Source organism: Tyto alba, unplaced genomic scaffold, assembly GCF_018691265.1.
Source record: "Tyto alba isolate M040663 unplaced genomic scaffold, T.alba_DEE_v4.0 Super-Scaffold_49, whole genome shotgun sequence".
NCBI classification, from domain to species: domain Eukaryota; kingdom Metazoa; phylum Chordata; class Aves; order Strigiformes; family Tytonidae; genus Tyto; species Tyto alba.
This window is the reverse complement of record NW_024881325.1, coordinates 1,646,735-1,666,510: the sequence shown is the minus strand read 5'-3', so window position 1 is coordinate 1,666,510 and position 19,776 is coordinate 1,646,735. Positions and strand designations below refer to the sequence as shown.

At 37.6% G+C, this 19,776-nt stretch overlaps 1 protein-coding gene across 3 annotated transcripts in view; it reads right to left on the bottom strand.

Moving 5' to 3' along the window:
- Nucleotides 1–19,426, bottom strand: part of PPARG (peroxisome proliferator activated receptor gamma) — a 60,378-nt gene extending 40,952 nt beyond the window's left edge. Inside the window, exon 1 of one of the 3 annotated variants that reach the window (XM_042807042.1) lies at nucleotides 19,236–19,426. The gene's annotated coding sequence lies outside the window, so the exon portion shown is untranslated. Of the gene's footprint in view, nucleotides 1–18,760; nucleotides 18,832–19,235 lie in introns of those variants that run through there. The other 2 variants (XM_042807039.1, XM_042807040.1) reach the window with 2 other exon arrangements.
- Nucleotides 19,427–19,776: the final 350 nt, after the last annotated feature.

Sequence of the window (19,776 nt, the reverse complement as noted above, 5' to 3'; positions counted from 1 at the left end):
TCTCTGGGTGCTCCAGTCACCTATGTTCACATGGATTTCGGATTCTATGAAGCTCTGTATACGAGACTGACAATTGCCTATAGAAATCCCAGTTCATGTGAATTTGCTTGCTTTCTTTAAAAATAGGAACTGCCATTCCATTTCTATCTTTGACAGCATTTGCTAGTTTCAGTTGAGGAGAAAAGTGTATAATCAAGTTCTAATGCTGTTTCAGTAAGATTAATAATTATAGGGTTATGCAACATTAACAATAGTGGTACAAGCAAAGCAGTTATGTTAAATTTTAACAGCATTAAAAAGGGGGAAAGAAAGAGATTGAGAAAATTTCAGTTCCCTTCTCTGTCATGTGTTCTTGTCATCATCTTGTTTTTTCTATGTTTAAACTACTTTTAGAATTTCTTCTCCAAGTAATCTAAGAAGACAGCTAACAGCAGGTCCTTCCATTTCATGTAATGATAAATAGATGTATACACCACAATTCAAGACAAAAATGTATATATAAATACTTAAATTTATAGCTAACGTCTTGCATATTTTTCTAGAAAATTTATGGAGTAAGTTAATATACTGAAAAAAATATTAATTAACTTTCTGGAAAGTGTTATTTTGAAAAATTACATGCAACTATATTCCTTTAATCTAAATATGCATGTCATTTTCACATACAAACCACAAATTATACACTGGAATTTTGCCCATATACTCTGGGATACTTTGTAATTTGATTGGTTTCTTTTCGAATCAGTTATTAATCTTCAATTTGGACAGAATACCAGTAGTTAACCTTGCAATAAATTATATTGTCATACCCCATTATTCTTTTAAGGAGATGTATTTTTCAGGCAAGCAAGTTTAGTGTGAGGAACTAAAAGTTATTGCTGTGACTTTTTGTAACCTCTCAAGGAGGCTTGTGAACAACTAAATATGTGGCTCTGATATATATTAAGGATAAGTCATTGTGGCTTTTTACTGTTCTAATTTTTTTTGTACTTGATAAACAAAAATTAATAGTTTACAAATTTCTATACGCTGAATTTGAAGCATGATCACAAGACAGATGGTCGATCTCTTCAAAGATTCAGCTGTATTTAAAAGGAATCATATTAAAATACTATCAAGATTACCACAAACAAGTAAATTCTTAAGGGACATCTGGATTACATCCAGTGCAATGTACCGTAATGCAGAGCAGAATATCAGGATAAGACACTTCTTGCATTCACGGTGCATGCAAAACTCCCGCTGAAACTTTTTGAACCACCACTAATCCAAAAGATCAGAAGGGGTCTTTAATAGCAGACTGCTTCTGACAACCTATACTTCCCATCCTTTGTGTAACAAGGTGTGAACATCTGTTTTGAACCTTATTACTATACACTGTACAAAATATTTAGCAGCAACTTAGGTGACCCTTTGCCAACAGTGATATACTTGATTTAGAGGGATATGTCAAGGGTGAAAATAAGGACAACTATAATAAAATTCCATTACACCCATCTAACCTGGGAAAGCTCGAGAATTTAGGACCTGGTTTTGATGTCTCATCTCACCTTCACTTTATCCTATCACTATAGCATCACAAAATAGATTAAACACCAAATTATTTGCAAAAAATAAACTGGTTTTCATTGGGTTAGAAGAAGACAGTATTCACCTCACAGCTCCATACAAGCACATCCTTCCAATGTAAAGGATGGGCTTTTAAAATGTGTGTTGCATACTATGTAAAGCTACTACAATTAGACAATGGCCTTTCTTGCATTTTGAGAATTCCTAAACTGTTTCAGATGTAAACTTGTACCGGACTTATAACTATGGAATATTTTGTACAACTCTACATAACATGCTCACTGAGTCAGACAAGATAATTTGGGGTCAAATACTGGCTCCTTTAAAACTGACTGTAAAATTTCTATCAGTTTACTTAATTTACCTTTTGCAGGACGATGAAAACTGTGTGTGTTTTTGAACAGGAATTCTGCACCTCTTGATCAATATCGGAACATAACATTCGAAACTTCTGCCAACACAAACATACATACCATACTAAGCAGGCTCTCAAACTGAACCTCCTCTTTCCTCAGACATTCTGAGGAAATCATTGATCTATCATCCTGGGTTAGGGAAAAGAGTAGAAACTATTGATACTGAGATCACAATAATACATAAACTGATCAATAAATAGCTTCCTCACAAGATTTACATCTCAATGAAGGAAGAAAAAGTTGCTGATTCCATTATGTTTGTCAGATATAAAGCCCCCAGATTATCAATGGACTATGTACTGTGAATCGCAGAGCTCAACTGGATCTTGTATCTTGCCAGTTGTATCTTTATCTCACTATTTGTTCTCGGATGTTAAAAACACTATTGGAAGCAGTTCAAAAATACATTGTTGGAAAATTGTTAATGCCCTAGTCATACAATGTCATTTTGAAGCTCCCTGGGAATTTAGATTTGCACAGCTTATTAGGATATGACCTTTCCCTTGATTTTTTTATTTTAAGATCAAGTTAACATGTAATTTCCCCAGTGGGAGTTGCTGTGTTTCCTTCACAGATAAGGAAAAGAGCAATGGCAACTCTGTATAGAGACAACTTTCATACATCTCTACAGTACGGACAACTTTGTGGTCTTGACAGACATCCAATGCATTCCTAGAGGTTGAGAGGAAAGTCATGCAGTACACTAAAAAAACAAAACAAAACAAAACAAAACAAACAATCCAGGAGCATAACAAAGGTATTTGCCTGAATCTTTCACCCATTTTTTTTTTTTCTATTTTATTTTTTTTTGCAATGTCATTTGATATTAAGCTTTGAGGAATTTTAAGGCCTCTTGACTCCCTGTATTCAGAGGATCAGAGTAGCACTGACTGTGAGATAATGGCTTGTTTCTGGACCACCTTCATAGTCCTTTGGGCGAGCAATTACTACCTCTACAGCATCTTTTTTTTTTCTTGATACAGATCTTGTCTCACAAATTCACACGCTCCAGCATTTCCATGCTTATTATATTAGCATAATTTTTCCTGGGATCTCATGAAGCTGATCTAAAAGCAGGAGGCTGAAAAATCAATTCTCAAAATTTTCCTATGTGGCAGGTATTCAAAATGGCTAACAAGAATATCATCTCAAATTCCTCAGCGGTCAGTGAGAGAGGTTCCTCTAGAGGCTAATTCAGAACAGCTAAAGAAGGCTCTTGCTCTATATTATTCTGTAGAGGAGAGATCTCTTACCAACTGCCAATAACAGTGTTTAAATACTTATATATAGTAAACATTTTTTAATAGTTTAAAGACAGGTATATTCAACATTTCTCAGCCCTTATCCCTCTATGTCGATGAAGCCCGCAGAGATAATTAGTTAAATAGTTAGAAGCAGAATGCTGTTGCTTATATTTTAAAAGTTTCAAATGGTCAAGATTGCAAAAACTAACAACTTCTAATAAGATTTTATTCAAGAGAGAATAATTTTCTCACTGAAAGTAATATCAGTGAGTTGAAAAAGAGGACATTAAAAAGAATTACATATTTTGCTTTTTGGATATTCAGGGTGAAAGTTTTACACATTAAGCCTTTGCTATGTAAACAACATTTTTTGCTCAACTACAGCTATCTAAAGAAGAAAAGGAATGGATGATGAAATAAAGTAAATTATGTTTTTTAAACTTTTCATATAAATAGTCAGCTGACTTGTGACTTTGGGTAGGCATTGTGCATGTAAGGTTCTTATAATGATGTCACACTATAATATAAAGTAATGCAGTATAATATAAATTCATCATGATCATATTTGAATGTGATATCAATGACTCATCCAACGAAATCATACAAAGATTCAAATGATTTCTAAAACAACTTCTGCCAACTTGATGAGTTTCATTGGTCTGCAGTTCTTCTCATAGTAGTGATGCACATTGCCTGCTGTAATTCAGGCATGCAGACAAAACGTAGTCCTTTAAATTTTCCTGCAACAGCTGTTAACAGGGAGATGTCCCCATTAGTTAAACTTGCATTTCCAGAAACAGCCCTTCCTCTCTCAGTGACAAGAGATACGGCTTCACTACTCTAGCAAGCAAGTAGCGGACAGCCTTCAAACCAATTGAGATTATAGGCAGACTCTAGGAGTTAATTTGCAATTGGTCCAAGGCTAATCTGTCTCTTTTGGGCAAGTACAAAGTCATTACCTACATCACCAGTTAAAGACATCTAGGAAAGTTATGTATCTATCAAAGGAGTAAACAAATGCAGTAAATCATATCAGTTTGGATATCATTGTAGAGTACACTGCTGTCATGTATGCTTAACTTTTCTGCAAACAGATCTACCAAGATTCTAGAAGAATGCTAATAATGTAGAAGGAAAAAATTACAAGCTGAGCACTACAAACTTACATGAAGAAATCTGTTGGCTAACGTAATTTGTAATAGAAGAGTATCAGCAGGCATATTTGAAAAGTGATTCAACAGAATTTGTGTATCTTTCTCTACTCTGGTGACATAGACTCTCAAAGCAGATGCATAGTGTAAGCACTAAAAGTTTATTTACAGAGGGCAGGACTGAACATTTCATATGAATACATTCAGACCATGATAAAGAGCTTTGTCTCCCATTAGTAATTTAAAGAATTGCGATTTGGTACTCCCAACACACCTATAATTGAATTCCTCAGTCATAAAATCATTGGTGCCAAACAAGTTCTGATATCTTTATCAAGCCTCTTTTTTCTTGTCATTTGTTAACATATTTCTTATGGAGCTTTTCTTCTTTTTATAGATACATTTGCTTTAGTTATAAATTAACCCTGGAATTTACTCTCCCAGAGGCCACAAACTGCTTTTTTATTCTGTTGATAAAGTTTTAGGCTGTATTAATTTATGATTTTGAACAATTTTGAATAACAGTTGGTGTTTCAAATACAAAGGGAAATTTCAAAAGATTGACAAAGTAATCAGATGCTTTTCTGTGTCTTCTGCTCTGGAAGTCATGATTAATTTACCAAAAGGGAACATATTTGCCTGTGGGATTTCTGGTGTTTCTGGTTCCTTGTAGGAATATTAAGTAAGATACAGCCTCATTCTTAAAGTTCTTCCTAAGAAGTTCAGTATTTCAGTGGCTCCTAAAGATGGCCAGAACATTACAAAGGTATGCAGAAAACTTTATCACTTAGACTGAAGTGCAATTTGAACTATATTATAAAAACATCAGTACATCAGTATTTGTTTAACAGATTGAGTCAAACAATGACCATTCAATTTTTCATTTGATAAATGCAATCCTGAAGAAACAAGGCTTATAATGTTTGCTGTTTCCTATTGTGTGTCTTCATTGGTCTCTTTCTCTTTACCCCCACTAGCTTTGGAAAATATTGGCTTGTTTCAGTCAGAACTGACTACAATGTAGAGGAGTTTTAACAAAATACGCCCACATTGTTGTTAATGTCACCACTGAAAGAGCAACAGTTTGAGCTCACCCTGTAATAAATATCAGAAAATTCAAATGAAAAATTACTAAAAGACATATCCACAGGAAATGAACTTAGTTGGTTCTACTGTTCAAAGAACAATTTGTATAAGGACAGAGTAATATTTTTTAACAGCTGGGAGAATATACACACTCTTTCTTTTATTTGTCTTTCTGTGCTACTCTTAGCTGCATTACAAATCACTTAAGTTTGAAAAATTTGATTTCATTTGACAAACACACCAAATATCCATTTTTTTGTGGTTTAATTCCTGTTTAAGTCAAGATTATCCAAGGTGGAACAATTAAAAAAACCAATGCTTCCAAGATTCAGAAAACAGGAAATGATTTTACGGAACTTTGCATTTCTGGATTACTCTTTCTGATCCAGATTGGACTGGCTGCGGTCATGCTGCTGTATACACCACACATAACAAGGTACTGAATTAATCCAGTTTGGGGTGGGTTGAAAATGATACTGGTCTGTTTTTAAAAAATTACTTTAGGAATTAATCTTTAATTAAGAATAACAAAAGGGATTGAGGAGCCCTGGGGTATTTTTCCTATATAAATATTTTTTTGTGCAGTGCTTTCCCCCATCTCTAGTTTCCCATATTCAAGACAATGTCTTTCTTGTAAAGGTAAACAGAACTTCCTTCTCTATCTGCTGTTTCTGAGATTGCCAGTCAGTTAATTGAAGCTAAAATGTTAAAATTTTCATTTTACATTGTGCTTTGGGTCTCCGATTTGTAATATTTTTATTAGTAAGTCAGTGCCTCATCCTCTTGAAAAATGTTTTAACTTACTCTATATTTCTTGAATGCTTCATCTGTTTAATTACCTATCATAGGTTCTTGCCGTATGTTTAAGTCTTAACAAAACCTGGTATTTTCTGTTCATTTAATTGATTTGATAGTGACACAGCTGAAATTATTTTAACAGTCAAAATATTTATCAACTTTTACAATAGAAACAAGGTTTAAAATAGTGGCCACATTGACAAATATTTTAGCTCTCAAATCTTCAAGTCTTAAAATACATGTTCATCTGTTTAGATTTTACAATTCTGTGCTTTCTATTCAACTAAAAAAAAAAAAAAAAAACATGACTTATTTGTTGACACTAGTTGGGGAAAATTAGTCAGTCTGATTTGGCCCTAATATTCATTTGTAATCCCATTCATATCAATGAAACGGTAAGCGTAAAGGTCCTATTGCACTGACTACCCTGAAGGACCAGGACCATGAAGTATATACACAAGTATAACCATCTACTCTCACACCTTGTGTACACATTTCATAACTTTGTTTGCACTGTGTACTTTCACTTGAGCCAAAAGGAATTTTCAGAGCAAACAAGTTGTAATGTATTCTTTAGAGGTGAGTTACGATGTTAGTTATCTATAGTTCTTGGAACAGGCAGAAGGACAGTAAAAATTTCAAAATATTTTTCATATTTTTCAGAGTAATGACTATGTCATATACAAGTATTTTGCTAACATCTGCTCAGGACAGATGTATAAATGGAGAGAGAATTTTGCCGTCATGCAACACAAGTTCCAATAACAACTTGATCCTTCACCAAGGGTTAGAAAAGAATTTTAGGATTATTTTTAAAGATTTTGGGCTTTATGTTATACATCCATTTATTTATTTATATGACTGCCAAATGGACAAACAACACAGACTAAATTGACTTATCTAGGTTCTTCTTGTCATAAAATGCCAACCATCTACAGCCTCTACTTGCCAGACGTACAACTTCCATTTCTTTCTTGTGTGCCATAAGCTTTCAAACTTGCAAAGATCTCCAAGTTATAAATCATTACTTTTTTAGAGCTAAAAATCTATGAATGAAATACTAAGCACAGCTCATCTTGGCCTGCAGGCAGGAAGAAACTTAAAAGGAAAGTATAAGAAATCTGAGAGTCATTTAAGCGAATTCAGTTTCAACCGTACTAATAAACTAAAGAGTATCGGGACTCTCACTCTGGCCATACTTGTTCCACTCACATTATCAAACTCTCTTAGTTGTCAAAACTGGGTGGCAACACCTAAATGGCCTGTTACAAATGGTCCATGGCCCATGCTAATTCCCAAAGTATTTCTGGAAAGTGTTTGAATGGCTCTTAGCTGGCTGAGCTGAAACTGAACCAGGGACAATTCTAAGAATTTAACCATTTTAACAATCCAGTTCCTGAGCCTGTGCCCAAGTTACAGCACTTTGTAATTTACTAGTCTGGATCTAGCCTTGGAGTTCAACTGGACTTCTCTGGGACTAGGGAATATAATTGCTTTGGGTTTTTGATTTGTTTTTACTCAAATTCAGAGACTTATTTAATTTTGTATCAGCTTTTTTTCCAAAAATTAGTCCCATTTTCTGCCTGCAAGCTGTCAATACATGTAGTAGGGACTCAGCTTTCAGGAAGGGGAAGCATGCAACTCTGAAAGCGTTCAGCATCAGTGTGAATGTAAGACTCTAGAACTCATAAATCTCACTGAACGTGCATTTCCTCTGTACACTATTTTATTGAGAACTATTATAAAATGTACTGAACTACCTTTCCCCAACTCGCACTTCATTTCAGTGAAATATTATACCTGTGCAAAAAGAAACCACAGAGATGGAAAACTCTAAGTTACATTCTTGGTACTCAGACAAAGCAAGTAAAATTATCAAATTTCTGTAATTGACATCTAACTGAGGCGTTTACCTATGTGTCACGTGAAAAAAGAAGAAATATTTTGCTGCTTGAAAAGTCCACAATATAAAAATGGCAATACAATAGCAAACTGGAAATGGTTTACTATTTTATCTCCTCTTCTGCTCTGAGAATAGGTAACAACATCCTGGATACAATAAACACCTCAAAATCACCCCTAGCTTCTAGGAGCTAAAATAATCCACATGTCCTATGATTGTAGAAGAAAATTGACTATTCTTCAGATGAATACAGCTTCAAAGGGTTTAAGGGAACGTGTTAGAAATAATGGCTCATAGAAAATGAAGGGAGGAAAATCCTATGGGGTCTGTCACTACCTCTTTTCAATGCAACACTCATCTCTGCAGTAGATTTTCCTTTTTTTTTTTTTCCTCCATTTTAATTTCAGATATTCTCTTTCAGAAGGTGCGTTCTTTGAGGAGCTAAACAATTTATATGACATACTGAAATCAGAAAACAGTGCTATTTAGTATTTAGCCTACACTGTCTTTATTTAATTTCCATATTCATAGCTAAATGATCACTCTATCACTCTTACAATTTTGAACTCCAGTGAATTCCTTTTGCCCACAGAGTAACTGCCAGATATAATTATTACATTCATTAGCCCTTCCTGGAGTAATTGTCAGGAAAGTGGCAACCGTACCTGCATCAATTTCTTCTTCCTCTTTGCTTTTTTTCTGCTTTCCTTCCAGGACAATTAGAGCTTCTACTTTGCCTCTTCCCCTTACACAGGGTCTCTCACTTTATTCACCTCAAGTATTTTCCTCCCTTTATTCTTCCCTGCAAAATGCAGATTTGGGAAGGAAAGGGAGAGATGGTCATGCTGTCTCTCACTGTTTTCATATCTACCCGTTTGTTGTGGTTTTGTTTTGTTTTTAATTTCAATCCATTCATTCTGACATAATAAGGAGATTCATAGTACAGTTATTTCATCAGTGACAACAAAAGAGTTACCCTCCTGTCTAAGGGTCAGGCTTCAGCAGAAATTTTAAATTGCCACATGCTGTATAACATTGTGCTGTGCCTTCCTGTTAGTGGATGGGGGAGGAGACAGGAATCTGTTGCACAGCCTGCGTCAGAGAATGTAGTCACACTACAGTATATCAAATTTAGTGTATGTACAAGTTATTGTTATTCTAAACTTACCTCAGACTTCAGCAATATTCACTGCCTGTTCTCCTGTCCTTAGTGACAGGAAAGCTGTCACTTGTTGTTAGCATATCAGACAGTTCCTGTTCTCAAAGGAGTAATAAATAAGGCTAGATTTAAAAAACAGAGCAAACATGGGCAGCAAAAGAACAATGAGTAGGAATGCCAAAATACAGTGGAAGACCACGTTATGGCATTGTCAGCATATCTTAAACCAAGAAAAGCTGAAAAATCTCATAAGAGACCAGGGAGAAGAATTTAAAATCAAGAAGGTTCCAACAACAAACTTTAAACTTTGACAACGAAATTCTTTCTTTCTGTATTTTTAAAATCTGTATTTTTAAAGAATTTCCTTGTTTTTTAATACTTTCTTTGGCGAACACAAAAAGGGCTAAATAAAGAAAAACATCAGTCTTAGCCAGTCTTCCCACTGTCTTCCTTCGAAATTTCCTTTAATTAATTAATTAATTTCCTTTCCTGATATTCATTATGGACATATTTTTCCCAACTCTCATTTCTACTGGGCCTCCAAAGTCCCACACTGGCCTTAGGTCCCTGCCTTAGTCCACCGCTGCAATTAATATAATCACACTGAACACCAGTAGTGTCTATTAAGTTCAATGATATTCTAATTATTTCACAATATTTTAAATCCAGAGCCTAACTTAACATTGTACGTTACTCCACTTATTCTGCACAAAATTTATTTTATGGATATTTTCGTTTGTAAAGAAGCAGAACACTGTTGATAGTATTTTTATCTTTTAAAAACAGAATTGATAAAATATAGAGAAAGCAGTTTTCTGGGTTTTCATTTCATCTCTCACCTACTCAGAACTGGCACCCTGGTGACCCAGAACAGAATGGAAAGAAATGCACATGACTTCCACATCCTCAGCATTACATCATGAAGGATGAAACAGCATATTATGTACAGCTCCGAGAGCCACTGTATCGTATGTTACACTTTTCTTGCATAAAAAAATGCCTTTCTTAACAAAGCTGTGACTCATTAAAAATTTGACAGATACCATATTCCAATGGACTGCAATGCAATGAAAAGAAAGACATTAGACACAGACTCATTTCACAATGGGTCCAGTTACTGTGAACACCAGCATGCTAAGTGGGTTTTTTTTTATATATATAAATTAGAACATGAGGTATGTTTGTGGGAAAAATCTATCTTTAATATTCTGTGTTTGGACTGAGATTTTCATTGCCAAAAATTTTCAAGAAGACATGTCTACAAGAATCTTTGTTGGAGTAAAAATGTGTTCCTGATACTGAAGGGTTTACTGGTACTTCTTCAAGTACTGTCAAGAATTCCTGCCCACGTCAACTGTGCTGTAACAACTATTTCTTAATAAATTAGTAATCCTGGTCTAAGAAAATAATTCCTCAAATGTCATTACCTATGTCAGAAAGTAACTTGCATAACCTGATGTTTTATCCTACCTAACCTGAGTAAAACCTAAACCAGTGCTAAGATTTCAAGCATATATTTTATACAAGGTATTGGCTTATTGGTTTACTATTAAAAAAACCCCAACAACTAAACAAGATATTGTGAACATAATAAATATCTGCCGCACCCAATTTAGCTGGGTAAAGTTAGCCAGCCTGATCACATGAGACAGACCCAAAGAACAAGTCTTTGGGCAGTGCCCAAAGGAAACTGTGTAAGGAACCCTCTTGGGTCTCTTATTCATCATGCCATAATGTTCTTCCCTGCATCACAAAAACAATTAACCAATTCAAGACAATTGGCAAGCTCACATCGCAGCTAACACTCCAAGAAGCTTGCAAAACAGAACCAATATCAATTGGCAAGCTAATCATGGAAAGCAAGTGTGGAATTTGCTTGCAATAATATTTCTTAAGTGCAACATCCAAATAATTAAAAAAAAAAAAAAAAAAAAAAGCAAGCTAGGAACTACTAATGAATCTTCCAAAGAATTTTTGGAAATTATTTCGCATTGCCTTGATAAAGAAAAATACTTTAAAACCATTGTTAAAAACCTGAACCTTTCAAAGTAATTCTTCAATATTTGCTTATTTACTATTTTAAATTCAGGACCAGTCATCATAAACTTTTGTAATACTCATTTTGAAACTTATTCTGTAGTTAATTGCAACAACTCATACTTAGCTGAAGTCTTTACTAAATAACCTACTCCAGACCTAGCTAGCAATTCTGGCAATAGTTCTAGTATAAATGTAAAAAAAAAAAAAAAAAAAAAAAAAAAAAAAATTCAGGAAAATAATAAAAGCACCACTTTTTAATAGTGCTTATGTCATTCAGAGAATAGAATTAATGTGAAATCCTTTTGTTCTAAATAAAGCTTAAAGTTTCCTCTTGTTTATCATCTCAAACCATCTTCAGCAACAGCTGGAAATTCTGAAAGTGAAAGCATGTTTGCAGAACTTTTGTTTCCACATTCTTTAATCATGTCCTAGGCAAAATTCAAAAAATCTATGCCTTTATATGAGTGTCTTGCAATATGCACTCATTTGTCAAACTCTTTTTATGTTGACAATTACTATGGGATAGTTAAATAAAACACTAGCCTGCTTTTCTTAATATTTGTAATAATTTAAGAAATCCAATATGCTTACATGCCTTGATGTACACATAAGGCATCTCAGATATGCAGTTCAAGTGCAAATGATGGCATCCAGGAGTGATGATAGAGAAGAAATACAGTAAAATCCCCGCAGAACTTCAGTGACTCGACAAAGTAAATCCATCCACTACCAGTGGTTAACTTCAGCAGAATCGGAGGAATAGCTACAGCACTAGGTCAGTGCAAGCACTTTTTTTTAGACATACTAGAAGGTAGAAAGCAAATAGGTAACATAATTTTTCCTTGTCTTGGAGGGAATGAGAACTTTAGCCTGTGGCCTCTTCAAAGTTTCTCATGAAGCCATTAAATATGGTCCTGAATAAGGCTAGAGAATACAGATAAAATTCTGTGTAAATAAAGCAACCTTTTGCCCTCACATACTTCTATACTTGCTTATCTATAGATTTCTCTGGGTGTAACTGAAAATAAAATTTGCCTTTATATTTTTTTTACGTTCTTAGGTAAGATTAAAAATGAATTTAGCAATATACCACATAATAACATGCTTCCATGAAGCCTAAAAGCTGAGATTCAGCATAAAATTTTGTAGCTGAAATACCACTGTAGGGAACTGTGAACAGTAACTCCAAGTAAAACATATTCAAGATGAAAGGATAAACTCTTCAGTTTTATTTACTGTAGACATAAAAAGTCAGTACCTAAACCTATCATGAGGAAGTATGTACATTATGAAAGGCAGTAAATAGAAGTGGCTGCATTTTTCCACAAGCCCCCATATTAGATAGCACCACAAAGCACCAGGTCTAGGTAGCAAAACCTGTTTTTCTGACCACCCCTACTAGAAGATCTTGGTGTGAGTGTTAAAGCCTGTAATTAACATTTTTCTTTTCATAGTTCCTTTTTTTGGTGTAACAGAGTGACTCTCTTGGTATTCAGACATATGTTTCAAACCACCATGGTTGAGAACCTCTTTCACAGCAGTATCAAAATATGCCCCTAGCATAAATATTGAAAATGTACATCATTGTATTTGTATATAGGTAGCAACCTAAGTTCAAAGCCTCTCAAACTTCAAAATTGCTGCTACGCAACCATGAATAGTTACAGCCGTTACACAACATCTCTGTTCAATAAATCTAAACAAACACACAAGTACTATGGACTTCTCATGCAATATTATAACATAAAATCCTATTTTATGCAATGCAGCATAATCACATATTGTGTAAAAAGTTCAAGACAAGACCATAATTCTGGGCAGGGCTACTTTGTGCAAATATGAAATTCTCTGAAAAGTAATTTGATTAAACTCAGCGGAAAAACACAAGATGTAATAAGAAAACTTCCATCACTCTCACTTATTCTACAAGCCTATTCCATGGCAGCTAAAAGTGTTTGTATGAAAATAACATATTTAGAATTTTATACATACATACAGGTAAGTTAGAGGAATTGTAGCTGGAGGTCTCCTACAAAAAGTACAAGATTTTGGCAAAAGGGAATCTAAAATGTGTCACAGTCAGATTTGTGATAAAGAGGAAAGATGTGAGTCCCCATGGAGCTCATGAAATTCCAATAACTCGTAAACTAGTACAAAGTACAATATTTTCCTCCCATAACAGCTGTTGTAAGACCAAAACTAGAACTCAAGTCTAATCTGAAGGTCTAGAATAAACTAATACCAACTGCAATGTTAGTATTTCATTTAGAGTTGAAATACCTTAAAAAATTGATGACAAATTCCAGAACAAAAGGCAGATAAATATACTACTCCTGTTAGACTGGCATTTCTTAAAGAATTTGAAGAAGAATATGTAGGACTTTCGCTATAATATATATACATGGGTGTTTAATTTCAGGCATTTAGTCTCGCTGAACAAACAGCAATTCATTTAGAGTTGGACCCTGTATTTTCAGTACACTAAAACTGCAGACTGGCTTCACTAGTAACTGCATGGAACCAATCTGTATATAGGGCAAACTTTCCAACACTGCACATAGATTGCAAACCTGTCCCTACCGAAACAGCAGAACCACCACTGGCCTGAATGAAGCCGGGATATTTTTTTTTCCCTAGACCTTATGCATCTTCCAATATACCAATATCATCCTTTTTTTGATGCCGTGGAATGTTCTGTATATTCCTCTGTCGGGACATTATCCAATATTTATTAAACTATGTTATCAGATGTTATATATAGCCTTTCAACATTACTGAGATAAGTAGGAAGTCATTCTATAACATAGGGTTAATACATTACCTAGACACACATATCCCCTACAAGTATGTACATAACCATACACACATGTTCATCTTAGCAGTCATGGGGTATACTTGTGCCTGAACATACACACACAAAGCTACGTAAGCTTTGTGTTTTTTAAATTGCTAATTATCAACCAGCAGAGTAGACTTTGGGATTCATAGACTTGAATCCATAGACTTTGTCCGGAATGTGCAGCCTGCATGGCATGGAGGCGATCTGCTTAGTCATGAGGGAAGGGGGTGGCTTATGCAAGTCCACAAAGCATCATCTGCTAGTCGATTCCAGAAATCCAAAACCTGGCTTTTGAGGTGGTTACTTATCTTCCCCTTTCTAAACAGGGTATTTTTTCTCTTTGCAGTGAAATCTAGCAAAACTACCAAGTAAAACCAGCTGTATTTAGACAATAGGGTGCTGCTTAGAAGCTGAGGGGGTAGGAAGGTGGTTTCTGTAAATTTGGGGATTTGTTATCACACATATACCTAACTTTTTTGTATTTGTCATGATGCAGATTAGAATCTATTGTCGTTGTAGAAATTGACTACTGTTGTAAGTAGAAATCAAAACACTGACATTTTATTTTTTTTTCCCCCCCATCCTCAATCTCACTATTACATTGTGTCTCCACTGTAAATTTGTAACTGTTGGCATTCTCATGTCATAGTAACAAGGTGGCCCCAATCTTGACTAGGCTGCTAGGTACTATTGCAACACAGGTAATTAAAAATAGCTATATAGTTCATGTATCATGAGTTTTAATTGGAAAATGATGTAATTGTTTAGTTCAATTCTATAGAGTGATTTAGGAAAGGATGAACAGGTCAAATAATGTAATGGAAGGTGTAGATGGAGTGGGGGAAAAATGTGAACTAGATCAAATTGACTTAAATTCTGCAAAAGTTTTCAGATAGAAAGACTGTGGACTGGGCCTTGCCCTGCCCTTCCCACCCCCCCCCCTTTTTTTTTTTTGTTAGGTTAAAAGAATCAAAGCCTACAAAGGATTTAGTTGTATATTTGCCTTGTGGTGTGAGAAGAGCTGACACCTTTGTAGCAACAGGCAAAATAGAAGTCCATGTTGCAGCTGAAGACCTGATGCTGAAATAAACCTTAGCCTTTCCCATGGTTGCTACACGTATTTTCTCCTCCATATCTCCTTATACCTGCAAGATCTAGAAGCATCCTAAGCCCCACTCACCACAGGTGCTAGTGCTACTAGGGTGACAATTTGCTTAGCACCTGCATTTTCTACATTTCTACAACCTGAAAGAAAGGACAACTGAAAAAAGACAGACTATCCTTCACTAAAAAAAAAAGAAAAAAAAAAAAAAAAGAAAAAAGCAGGAGCGTGGGGGGAACAGATAGAACAAATGTAAGAGGTTTATCATTTAATGTAGGAATCAGTTTACACTTCATATTCCTGGGAATCTAAATATCTGAAGACAAATCTTATGGCTCTCTCATTCTTCATTCTGCCTTGGAAAGGCCTCCACTGGCAAAAAAAAAGGGAGTGAGGGGGAATTTTTTTCCCAAGTACTCTGTGACAGTTAAATGAAATCCTGAAGAGCTGACCTGTTAATGGGAAACCTCAACTCCTGTTTGTAGCACGGGTATGTAGGACTTAAGTATAACAATGCTCTCTTGCTTTGGATTATTTCTAACTTTTGTTACTTCACAGAAAGTTAACTGACACACAAAGAACATTTGGTATGAAGTACCTGAAAAAAAGGTCCTAGCTGTTAAAAGGACATCATTGTGGAAATGCAGCATGCAATAACTCGCACTCAACATCTAATATCATGCTAAATTCAGTAAGTCTATAAGTGATTAAAATATGAAACTAGTAGTGATAACTAATGGAAAGTATTGTATCCATGACTTAAAAAGAACTTAGCATGGAAAATTTATAGTTATATTTTAATTTCTGTGAAGTAACTATACTGGAAACTGTTTTACTGCATGCCAGAGGAGAATACAGGAATAATCCTTGTGGCAAAAGCTAGTAAAAGAAACTCAAATTCTGAATATCAAACATGCACAACTAACAATTCACAATTAGCCTAAAAAATGGCTAGTAAAATATATTCAACACCATTCTGAACAGATTATATGTAAAAAGAAAATCCAAACAAAAAAACCCCAAAAACAACAAACAAAAGGGGGCCTCAGCAATCAAGATGAAAAGGTGAAAAAATATCACTGACTATATTTTTCATTATTTAGTCCAGCTTTGTACATGACAGAGTTTTTCTTCTACTTATAAACTTTTCCTTATTTTTTACAGTATAAATTTATGCGAAATTCATTTTATTAGCCATTGCTATAAGTAGAAAATTATACTGGCAGTAATTACAGCTGGGCTTAAATTTATTTTATTGACTTAGAAATTGACTTATAGTTATTTTTAAAAATTCACAGAAGAGTCAGATTTAGAAGCAGTGTTGATAGTGGGTGTTTTTTTCAGTATCATAAGGAAGGTTGAAAGGCATAGCTTCAACGTTCTTCAGTTAAGTTCTAGTATTTTGTCACCCTCATTTTTTTGATAATTAATTATATCAAATAGAAATTGATATCAGGAGGAAAAAATAATTATTTGCATATTCTGTATTGTAATGGAAATTTCACCGAATGCTGATGTTTAATAAATTATATTATCCAGGGATTTGACATTGAGGCATTTCTAAGAAATATATACTATCTTAAGACTGTTTACAGATATATAATCTCTGAACCACTAACAGTTATTGAGATATTTTACAAAACTGATGCCTAAGAGCATTCAAATTCAAGAGCTTGCCTGTATAAAAATACTTTGAAATTATATTTCTGATTGGTTATCATTCAAAGTCCATGCCAACTGTTTTTTCAACTCTCTCTCCTTGACAAGTCCATGCTTATATTGTACCACATGCCTTAACACACTGCTAAGAGTGATTTCTTATAATCTCATAATTAAATCTCTAAGCAATTGTTGCAGCAGGGTTTTTTTTTTTGTTTTGGGTTTTTGTTTTTTTTTTTTTTTTTTTTTTTTTGTGACAGCCAAAGAGAATAACGATGTCAAACACACGACTTCATGCAAAAAATTCTGATATCCAGGGTTGCAGAAGATACGAAACTTCTTTTCAAAGGAGAGCACTGAGTATCATATGCCATAGTTACTTGGTGTACACTGGGAATTTTTAGTTAACTAGTAACAAATCATAGTAACCTTTTAAAAGGTAAATTACTGATTAAATTATTGACTAATTGGTACCAGAAATTTTTGTTTGTTGATTTTGAATACTCATTTTTTAAATGGAACATTACAATCATGTTTCACAGCAAAACCTTCTTCAGAGGTGGGGCAGCAAGTCAGAAATATAAGGCTAGCCCACAACCCTAGTTATTTCAAGGATATTCATAATCAATCCTTCTGACTTAAAGGAACCTGAACCCCACAGTACATGAAGAAATTAATAATTTCCTGAGCTTTTAATCAGAATAAATACCAGTCTTACGTCACTGATATTAATAAATACATCACTGTTAAGTCAGCGTTGTATTGTCGTGTGTACACAGTGCCACAAAGTTACAACACCACAGGAACTTGCACTCTCCAGTTGTAGAATACCCTGGAGAGAAATGACACCAGGAAGATTACAAAATGCTCCTGCAAACCTGAGGCATGCCATCAAGACATAGTACATTTCAACATAGCATCTCAGTTGTTGCAGGCTGAGAAAAGGCTCCCCGACTTTCTGCGGTTGAGAAATTTGGAAAGAAAAAAAAAAAAAAAAAAGTCTGTTCATTCATTAAGTGAATCAATCAGCCAGGTGAGCACCAGGACTTCCCTGTCCGCTCCTTTCCCCTACCGTGGTGCGAACGGACATCCTGCGCTCCGCCGGGCCCCTCCGTCCCCATCCCCTCCGCGCCGCGGGGCGGGCGGTCGCCCCTCACGCACGGTGCGCTCTCCCCGGCAGCCTCCTCCGGGAGGGGCCGGCGCTGGCCGCCGTGAGCCGGGGCTCCCCGGGCCGCCTGCCCAGCCCCTGCCCCGCGTACAGCACCATGGACACAGCGCCCACGCTCCCCGCCCGGCCGGAGGCTCCTGGGCCCAGCCGGCCGCCGGCCCGCCCGGCTCCGCCGCGGGGCACCTGGAGCCCTGCCCGCGGGGGTCCTGCCGCCACCTCGCTCCCTCCCTCCGGACCCCGGCCCGCACAGCCACCCCCCCCGCCCCCCCGGGCACCGGCAGCCTGCCCGGGCAGCCCTGCTCCCCTCAGGGCCGTGCCTCGCACCCCCTCAACGCTCCGCTTCGCCCCTCCGCTCCGGGAAAAGCCCTCTCACCCCGCTCCCGCGGAGCCGCCATCCATCCCCCGCCCCGCCGCCACCCCCGGCACCGCGGCTCGGAGCTCAGCCCTCTCCCCACCCCGGGGCGCAGCTCCCGGCCGCGCACGCTTCCCCTCGCCCCCCAGCAGCCGCCCCCCCCGAGCCCTCGCTGGCCTCTCCTCCCACAGAGGCGCCCCCTCACAAGCCGCCCCCCACGCCCGTGGCTCCCTCAGCCCGGAGCTCCCCCCCGCGCCTCCGCCGGCCCCCTCACCTCGGGGGAAGGTCCCCCGCAGCCCGCACTGACCTGGCGCTGTCAAGTCTCCGCGGGAAGAAACTGTTCCCTTCTAGTGGGATAAACTCCCCGGCTCGGCCCGTCCTACCGACCAGGCACCGCCTCCCCGGGCCGGGCACCGCCTCCCCGCCGGCCCTCACGCCGGGCGCTGAGGGGCGAGTCGCCGCCGGCGGGAGCGGGGGACTCGGGGCGCTGCGCGGCTCGGGGCTCGCTGCCGCGGCCGCCGCTGCGAGCGGGCTCGGGGGGGGGGCGGAGGGGGCGGGACGGGGACCCGGGGCTGAGGAACGGGGGGGCGGTGGCGGCCGCGGGAGGGACCGGGGAGAGAGTCGGACGCTGAGCGGGAACGGGTCGGTGAGGAGGAGGCGCTGCTTCTCCTTCCTTTCCCCTTCAGACCCCGTCCGCTCACCGAGCCAGCTCCCTCCGGGTCCCTGAGGGGAAATCACAAAGCGCGTACCTGAGGGCAGCCCGCGGGCCCTGGAGTGCGTCTGGAATTTGATCTCTGCTCTCTGTAATCTCTCGTAACTGAAAATTCAGTTTTTCCGGCTGCTAACTGCTTTCTCTTCTGCATTCCCGTTCTCCAGCTAACTCCTCTCTGCTCTGCGTGTAGTTGATTTGGTCACCTCTCGTCACTCTGTATCCTACTGTGACAGGAGTAAAGGCTTTTCTGAAAAGATTCTTAGCAGTAACAGAGGTAAATGAAATTCTTTTTTCCCTCACTTTTTTAAGCTACAGATTCTCTCTCCCCACTTCCCCCCCCACCCCACCCCCCCCCAGGAATGCAGGGAGAAATGGCATAGGCTGTGTTCGGTAAGTCTCAAGAGAGCAAGTTCAAACAAGCATGTCACCTCCTTCTACTTCACCCTTTGATTCTTTTAAAAAGAAGTTAGATGTGAAAAAAAAGTCATAGGATCAACAGGCTTTAGAGAGTCATCTTGTAAGTCAAGATGCCCCAGGATACAATAGTTTATCTTTAAAAACTCTTGATCTCTTGGACA